This window comes from Pholcus phalangioides, unplaced genomic scaffold (genome assembly GCF_987345545.1).
Source record: "Pholcus phalangioides strain wild (caught in Gottingen) unplaced genomic scaffold, Ppha-v1.0 ptg000015l_1, whole genome shotgun sequence".
NCBI classification, from domain to species: domain Eukaryota; kingdom Metazoa; phylum Arthropoda; class Arachnida; order Araneae; family Pholcidae; genus Pholcus; species Pholcus phalangioides.
The window spans coordinates 116,056,177-116,065,815 of NW_028301608.1; positions in this window are offsets into that span (position 1 = coordinate 116,056,177).

Sequence of the window (9,639 nt, forward strand, 5' to 3'; positions counted from 1 at the left end):
TAAACCGATTTTTAAAAAGTTGATTCTAAGAATTCCAATCTGTAAAATTCGGCTTGGAGTTTAACTTTAATCCTGAAAATGGGCTTAAAAATTGAAGATATAGTTAAATCCTTTGATTTCGTTGGATTTGATGATGGATTCAACCGGAGTTGACGTAGCTGAAAATTCTCAGATAAATTCACTATGAACAATGTGTGATAACACATTCAGGACCAGTTTTAGACATTTTTCAAGTGTAAACGAACAACATTTTGGCGTCCTAAAAAATCGCTTCTCTTTAGTTGATGCCCTAAAAAATCAGCCCCCTTCAGCTGGTGCCTTCTTCGGCCGCGTAGTTTGCAGGATTCAAGACCCGTTCCTGAACACATTGACAATGTCATGAGAAATTTAATCCAAAAAAGCGGTTCCAGTGAAACTGAATTTTTATATTTGCGAGAAATATCCTTAATTCTCTGAGTTTATTACTAACTTTTTTACAAGGAGAAAAAAATGCTTGTCAGCCGAATCTTATTGGTTTATTAAAAAGAGTTATCAGCCTATCGTATCTGGATTTTCAGGAAAGAAAACATCCACACTCACTAGAATCAATCAGCAGTAGTGCAGACAGAAAAAGTAATGATTTAATGAGGCTTTTTGGATCACGCGATATTTCCCCCTTTATTTGAGGGACATGCAAGCCGTAGACAAGGTAACCAATATGGCAACTTCCTGCGCGACTCATAAAAGACACAAATCTAAATAAAAGAAACGTAAAAATGAATCTTTTTTTTTTTTGATGGGCACTAGATATTTCGAAAATCATCTTGAAGTTCAAATTATTGATCAGCCTGTTTTTGCATCAAAAAAATGCTTGATTAAAGTTGCGGAATTTCTTCAATGTAATTTATTGGCCCATAACTAATGTCAAAACATCTTAAACTACTATATGGATTGATGCAGTTGGATATTATAAGACAATACGGAGACATTAATTTTAATTTTCGTGCTTGAAAAGATATAAATAAAAAGTTGAAATCAATGTTATTGCATGAATATCCAACTCAAAAGTAGGTCCAGCTAATTTTTTATATTAAATTTTCTGGGCTTCTCATTCTCTAAGTGAACTCAATATTTCGAAAATGCAGAATTTAATACAATTTTTTAAATTATTGATAACTGGCGGAAATCCCACTAAATATCCGCATTTCTACAGTAAAATCGGCAATTTTAACATCGATTTCTATGGGGATCATCCTGTGCTTGTTTCTCAAAGCGATGCTGACGACGTTTATTCAAAAAGCCCCATTCATTCATATTGCCTAAATTCACGGGATTTATAGTTTGAACAATTAATTCATTAAAAAAAGTTCCTTCACTGTGTTGGGTTAAATTTTTTTAATCCTTCGGAAAAAGCCAACCCTCCTATTTTTCTCATGTTAAATTCATCTCATTTTACGCGATTTCCTCTAACGCGATTATTTTTGCGGAAGCAATAACAGCGTAAAGCGATGGACGCCTGCAATTTGTGTTGTCTATCCTGTACGCAGAGACGGTTCTGCCGTGTAGTCGCCACTATAGGAGGTTAAATCCAAGTTAAAAGGGCAAAAAAACCTTTGTTGATCGAAATAAAAGTCGTCAGGGAGATGCCGAAAAATTGATGTCGCATGGGTAGAGAAAGCATCTAGTTGCCGCCCTCAGTCACTGGATCAGAAAGGGTGCCGAGTTTACTCGTTTTCAATTCAAAATCACGAGGAGGAGGCATCAAAATGGATATTGGCCCTGAGTGACAAAATACAATTTTGTTGCCACAGCTGTGATCGGCTGGTTTTCTGTGGTTCCCAACTCGAGGTGCAAGCCAATTTCCCGGTTAAAAAGACTCACCACAGAGAGCAACAGGCCTACAACGGTACAATTATTCAATCATTACACTTCACTCATAGTTGGAAAAATTGAAGGCAGATGGCAACACTATACATAACAAGCATTGGTACCAAAGCAAGCTGTGGCATCGAAACAAACTTCATGTTAGGTACGCAATACTTACATGAACGTTCCAATATGTACCAATACTTTAGAAGTTCTGCAGAGGAATATGAACAAGGTGCATGCATGGTTTGGTAGTAGCAGTGCAGCCATCTCCAGCCTTGGAGATATGTTTATCAAAACTGCCTATAGTCCCCTATTATGCCCAATTTGTACTTGAGAGCTATTGGAAATCCAAATAAAATATTCCACATAACAAGCTGAATTCAAGAAATAGGAGTAACACTGATTTTGGTCAGATCATGTACCATTTGATCATTTTCTGTACATGAAGAATAAATGTACTGGATCTGCTGCTTATCACCGATTCCAAACAGCAGTGCTCAACAATATTTTTTCTTTCTTGTCTAACGCAGAGAGGTTGGTATAAAAACCCCTTTGTGGGGAGTTCTTGGGTGGTTCAAAAATTTTATCGAACTAGCATCTCTGAACATCTCATCGTTGGATACTGAATTCAAGTTAATGTATCAAGGCTGAATAAATTTCCAAAAATCTACATGCCTGACTCGGAATAAACCTATGCATGAATCAATATTTCATATGCTAACCCCGAGCATGTCGGACTATAGATTTTTCCAGCCCTGGATGGTATACTATGAAATCATTGTGATCAGGTGATGTTTCACTCACACATTAACATTCAGTTCTTTCCATCTTATAGCTAAGAGTCTCATAAGTTTTTGGAAGAAACTATTGCCATCTAAATACAGATGAACTCTGTTAACCCATTATCTACAATGGTACTTTGGGAATCTACCATGAAGATGGGCTGGAAGAGATCTCTGTAATTGGATAAGTCCGGCAGTCTATAATTATAACTAAAAAGACCTACCAAAAAATTTATATGATAATTATTTATTATTATCATTGCATTCTTATTTTATATTTTCATAATGTGGTAGATAAAGGGTCAATTGGAAGTTTAATGCAAAAGATTCATATTATCCAATTCATCTGCAAATTGGCCACGAAATTTTAACATAAGGTTCATCGAAAGACTGGTTATTTGTGGAGATGAAGATTACAAGGAAGAAAATTCATCACTGTAATCTTCATCTCCACAAATAACCAGTCTTTCGATGAATCTTGTATTGACAAGTGGAGAGGACGTTTCTATATGCATAATCATAAGGATTCATTCTGTTACGATATTTTACTATTCTGGAATCACTATCACTGTAGAATTTCTTGACCCTGCCCAAAGCCTCCTCTATGAAAATGGTTCATGATAATTTCTTTTTTGAAAAATAATGCGATCATCATGTATTCCCAAGAGGTCTTTTTACGATCTCTGTCCAGGAAATTTATTAGTGTGTTAGTAGACATCCATGCCCGAACCGAGATTCGAACCCAGACCTGCACAGTCAGAAGCTGGCTCCCTAACCACTGGACTGCCAAGCGGCAGTCAAAAAATCATCAGCAGTGCTCAACAATATTTTTTCTTTCATGTTTAAAGCAGAGAGGTTGGTATAAAAACTCCTTTATGGGGAGTTCTTAGGTGGTTCGAAAATTCTATCGAACTAGAATTTCTGAACATCTCATCGTTGTACCAGTCAAGGAATCATCCCCAATCTTTATTATGGTATCAATGAGATAAACTTTCAATTGCATATTACAATTATCCTTTCTGATATTTTTCATACACCTATTGATAATAAAATTGTTTCAGATTTGAAATTATACCAGGATTTTTGGGTTGAACAATGAAAGCCTTATCAGATCTCAATGCAACCTGGGTGAACAATACAGAAATGAACAGTCAATTACCAATGAAACATTAAAAATTTCTAAATTAGCAATGTGCATATTTTTTGCATAAACAAATCATTTCCAAAATGGTCATCCATATAAGAAGCTATTTTGTTGCAAATATTTTTTTTATAGATTTAAATCACCTGGGGGTGTACCACCTTTTGATTCTTAATAACCAATCATCCATACGTAAGAATCGGTTCGTAAGAATCACGTTAAAAATTGAGCTCTGAATGCAACCACGGTGTGATTGTTAAAAGTTATTCTTAACGTGATGATGGACAAGCCGATAAATTTCCCTGTTTGGGGAATTTCGCCATTGGCCAATCAGCGCCCAGCTAAAAATTAACTTGTTGTTAAGATGGAGAGGAAAAGAAATTTTACAGCGACGCTAGCCTGAAAAAATGGTGGAGATTATTTCAGCAAATGTGAATACGGTTGAGAAGAAATGATAAATACATACCTTTTAACCTGTTGCAGTAAAAAACAAACATATATATCCATACTTTATCATCCGATATGATTTGAATCAAAGATTCATCCCACGTTCACTGGGATGGATCCCTGCCACCCTCCATGAAAAGGGGCTATGCTATATATGTTATGGTGAAAGTGATAAAGAGCTGTTATTATATGAATAATCATCGGCCATTTCAGTAAGTGATAAATTTTGCTCATATACCATGAATCTATCACATTTGTAGGTCAGTATGCATAATTGTCAAACCATGGTTAAAGCGATAAATGAGTCATCGCTGTGTTTACATTATGTATGGAAGTGAAGCTAACATTACAAGACTAACAATAATTTTTATAATATGCTTCATGTTTCTTTAAATTAATTGTCATGGTGAACTGAACGTGGTGATGTACATATATTGTATAGCTGCTTCGTGGTCAAATAACAATAATAGTGATCAGATAATACATCAATATTAAAAATGGTCATCGCTTCTGTAATTCGCTTCGGGCAAATTAAAATGTGTGTTAATAAATGCCAGGAGCTTGGGTAACAAGAAAGATTTTTTAGAAACTATGATAGTTGTGGAGGACTTGGATCTTATAGCCATTACAGAATCTTGGGCAAACGATGGGGATGAATCTTTCTTACACATCTCCGGATACGATACTTTTTTGAGAAATAGATCTGATAGGAAAGGGGGTGGAGTGTTGATATACGTGAAATCATGTTTGAAGGCTAGAGAGTGTAACGTGCAGAGAAGTGATATTGAAACCATATGGGTTGAACTTGAGAACAAAAGACGTCATAAGCTTATTGTTGGGGTTTGTTACAATCCACCGAATAGGGATCAAAACTACATCGCCAAAATGCATGATGAAATTTCCTACATGTGTAAGCGAAAGAGGGTTCTCATACTAGGGGATTTCAATTACCCAGGTATTGATTGGGAGAACCTTTCATCTGAAAATCAGTATGAAAGAGACTTTCTTAAGTTGGTGCTCGAAAATTTTTTGTATCAGCATGTATCAGAAGCCACTAGGGGTACTGCTATTTTGGATTTAGTTCTTACTAGTTCTGAGGATCTAGTTGAACATGTTTCGGTGGGGGAAGAGTTTTCTTCCAGTGATCATCGTATCGTCAGATTTCACTGTAACTTTTCCTCGGGTAAGGTTGATAACAAAAGACTGGTTCCTTGTTTTCGGAGAACTAACTTTGATGTTTTGCGAAGAAGGTTAGCGGAAGTTTTCAAAGACCGGTTGGAATCAGTAGGGGTGGTAAGTCAATGGGAAGAATTTAGTACAAAGCTGTCCTCTGTTTTGCACGACGTCATACCCTTTGTTTGAAAAAAGCGTGTTTGTACATCACACCCTCTATGGTTCACGGATAGCGTGCGGAACCTTTATCTTGAAAAGAAAAGAGCATTCAGAGAGTATAAAAGTGAACGGGGTGACCTATCATTGTTTACTGATAGAAGAAGACTGTTGAAGAAAGCGATAAGGGATAGTAAAAAGCAAGTTGAATCTAGGTTGGCAGATAACATTGGCTCTGACCCAAAATCATTTTTTCGATACGTCAATAATGGATGTAAGGGGACAGTTGGCCCCCTCTCGATAGGAGGCTCAAAAGTAGAGAGCAATGTAGGCATGTGTAGTGCTTTCAATGACTTTTTCGCGTCGGTTTTTAATGGAGATAATGATATTCGATATACGGGTGTTGCATGGGGTAATAAAACGCTCAACGATATTCAAGTGGAAGACGTGGAGGTCCTAAATCTTCTAAGAAATGTATGTGCAAGCAAAGCACCAGGACCAGATGATATCTATCCCAGGGTTCTCAGGGAAGGTGCTAATGAATTGTTGGGGCCAGTCGCACAGATATACAGGAGTAGTGTTGCTGAGGGTATCGTCCCGAGAGATTGGAAACTGGCTAACGTTGTTCCGATATTTAAGAAGGGTAGTAGAGAAGTGGTGTCTACTTATCGTCCAGTGAGTTTGACGAGCTCCCTCTCGAAAATTTTGGAAATTATCATCAAAAGGCAGTTTGTGAAGTGGATAGACGAGAATAATGTATTGTCGGATAATCAGCATGGGTTCAGGAAGGGGAAGTCATGTGTAACTAACCTCCTTTGCTTCTATGATTACGTGACTAAGGCTTTGGGTAAGAGCAAAAATGTCGACGTTGTTTACCTTGATTTCCAGAAGGCATTCGATCGGGTCCAACATGGCAAACTCTTGAAGCGTTTACACGAGATTGGAATAGGGGGCAACTTGCTGAATTGGATAGAATCGTGGTTAAGAGATAGGTCGCAACGAGTTATGGTGAACGGGGAATTCTCTGGTTGGACAGACGTCACAAGTGGAGTTCCTCAGGGAAGTGTCCTTGGTCCCATACTTTTTTCACTTTTTATCGACAAACTCGATCAGGGTATCGATGGAATTACTAGCAAATTCGCAGATGATGTGAAGCTAATGGGGGTAATCGGAAATGAAAGCGATAGGGAGTTGCTCCAGACCAACTTAAACAAGATTGCAGCATGGGCAAATGAATGGAGCATGACGTTTAGCGTAGATAAGTGCATGGTCGCTCATTTTGGTTCGAACAACCCACGGTTCTCTTACGAGTTGAATGGTGTCACTATCCCGGATGCAACTAGAGTCACCGATTTGGGAATTCTCATTGACGAGCGACTTAAGTTTTCTGAACATTGTTCAGCGGTTGTCAAAAAAGCGAATAGAATGCTTGGTCTCATTTTCAAAAAGGTCTCTTCGCGTTCTCCTAAAGTCATTCTTCCGCTTTTTCGAGGCTTAGTTCGTCCTGGAATGGAGTATGCTGTAAGGTTTTGGAGACCATACCTACAGAGGGACATAGACTTGGTTGAAGGGGTGCAGAGAAGAGCTACGCGTGTCCTTATTGGCACACAGGGCTTGAGTTATGAAGAAAGACTTCATTTTTTGAATATGTTTACATTGGATGAACGCAGGTGTCGAGGAGATATGATCGAAGTGTTCAAAATTTTCAATGGGATGGATAGGATGGACCATGAACTTTTAGTACACCGCCAATCGACTGCTTTTACAAGGGGACACCAGTATCGATTGGTGAGGGACAATGCAAGGTTATGGTGTCGCAGGGAATTTTTCTCCAATAGGGTTGTTAATAAATGGAATAGCTTACCCCCGGAGGTAGTAAATTGTAACACAATTGACACGTTTAAAAAGAAATACGATAAACATGTTGGGGTAAATCGAGAAGCTATCCATTCTTAGAATAAGACAACCATAAGTATTCTTTATGGGCATTGTATAATATTTTGTCGTGTGTATATATTGTTTGTAATTTGTGTTAATTGCATTTTTAATTGGGTTGCTGTATTTTTGAAACATATGACAACCATATTTTTATGGGCATCTTTTTATCAGCCACCTCGTTGGGCATTTTGCCTGTTGTGGCGTTGTATTTGTATTTGTATTTGTAATATTGGCTTTTTCACGTACACCAAAGCATGTGCAAAAAAACAAACGCAGCAGCAGGTTAATAATGATTTTTAATTTATGTACAATTATATTTCGGCCGATTAGAGCTTTATCTCACATATTTTGTGGGAGAAATTCAATTTTCTCTCAAGTTTTAAACTAATAAAAAATTTCAAATCTACAAGTTCCCATAATATGAAAAAAATTGTATTTACCACTCATCGATCATGATATTTATGGATTGAAAATTTGAGAAGTATGCATAATCACTGGTAAATGTGATAAATGTAGCAAAATTTATCAAACTTTATTGAAATAATCCGGTATTTTATCACTATTATCAACATATATGTGCTGTATATAGACTCTAACACTGTTTTCAACTCTCCTACACAACCTTCAGATAACTTTTCGATAACTTAAAAAGTCTGACAAATTCCTTATTTGGAAATAAAAATGCATTGTTAATTTTTTTTTTCCATTTTTTAAAATATGAATCATAAAAAAACTTCTATTAAAGAAAGAATTTAAGTTATCTCGCATAGAAGAAAAAATTATTTACTAAGAATCAAGCTAAGTGGGTAGCCTTGGTCCTTAACTCGATTCTTAACTATGGAACAAAAACGATTCTTAGTTAAGAATGTGGTAGCAAAATTCCCTCTTAATTCTTAACTAAAGATCAAATCCAGTTAAGAAGCGGATTCTTATTAAGAAACAGAAGGTGGTACATCCCCTGGTTTTACAACTGTGGACTATTTACAAATGAGTTGTGCCGAAATTGTGCATGTGTACTTAACAGTATGAGTATATATCTAGTGTTTTGCGTGAAACTAATGAGTGAAGTGCACTGATTAGATATTTGTACTGCTTTAGGCCTGTTGCTCCCTGTGGCGAGATATTTTTTCAATGGCGAAATTGACTCACATTTAGGCATTGAAGTTCGGAAAAACCACAGAAAATCAACATCAGCTTTATATCATATTGGGGTCGATCACAATGACAGCACAGCAGCACAAATAAGTAACATCTGTAATTTTTTTAAATTAAATTTTTAAGACTAAATAATATTTCTCACCAATTAGAGGCAATAGGACAGCCAACCAAATAATGACCGATCACAGTCCCAATGGATTCCCTTATAATGATTTACAGCCAGCTAAGCCTTTCAGAGGAAAATGATGCCGTATGATGCTGCATTTACAAAACTAAAAGGACAGAAATAGAGAACAATAAAAAGAGCAGAGGAAATAAGCAAAATAATTTCAGAACAGTTGAACTTTAGCATCTCGAGGTGCTTCCTTAATTCAATATTATTTTGAGGTAAGGTTTTGGAGACTGTACCTACAGAAGGACATAGACTTGGTTGCGGGGAGGGGGTGCAGAGAAGAGCTATGGATGCTCTTGTTGGCACACAAGGCTTGAGCTTTGAAGAAAGACTTGATTTATTGAGTATATTTACATTGGAGAAATAAAGGTGTCTGGAGGGGGGGGGGATGTGATCGAAGTGTTTGAAATTTTTAATGGGATGGATAAGATGGACCATGAGTTATTAATGCACCGTTAATCAATTGCTTCCACACAGGGACACCAGTATCATTTAATAAGGGACAATTCGAGGTTCTGGTGTGGCAGGGAGTTTTTCTCTGATAGGGTTGTTAATAAATAGAATAACTTACCTCCAGGGGCTGTGCATTCTAACAAGATTGACATGTTTAAAAAGAAATACGATAAGACAACCATAATCCTTTTTATGGGCAGTGTATTATTATTTTCGAGATATATATGCTTTTATATTGGGTTGCTGTACTTTCTATATTTTTTATGTGTATAATTTTTTCAGCCACCTCATTGGGCAATTTTCCTGTTGTGGCCTTTATATTTGTATTTTAGTTATGAAAAATTTGAGATTAAGAAATTTGTCTGTACATA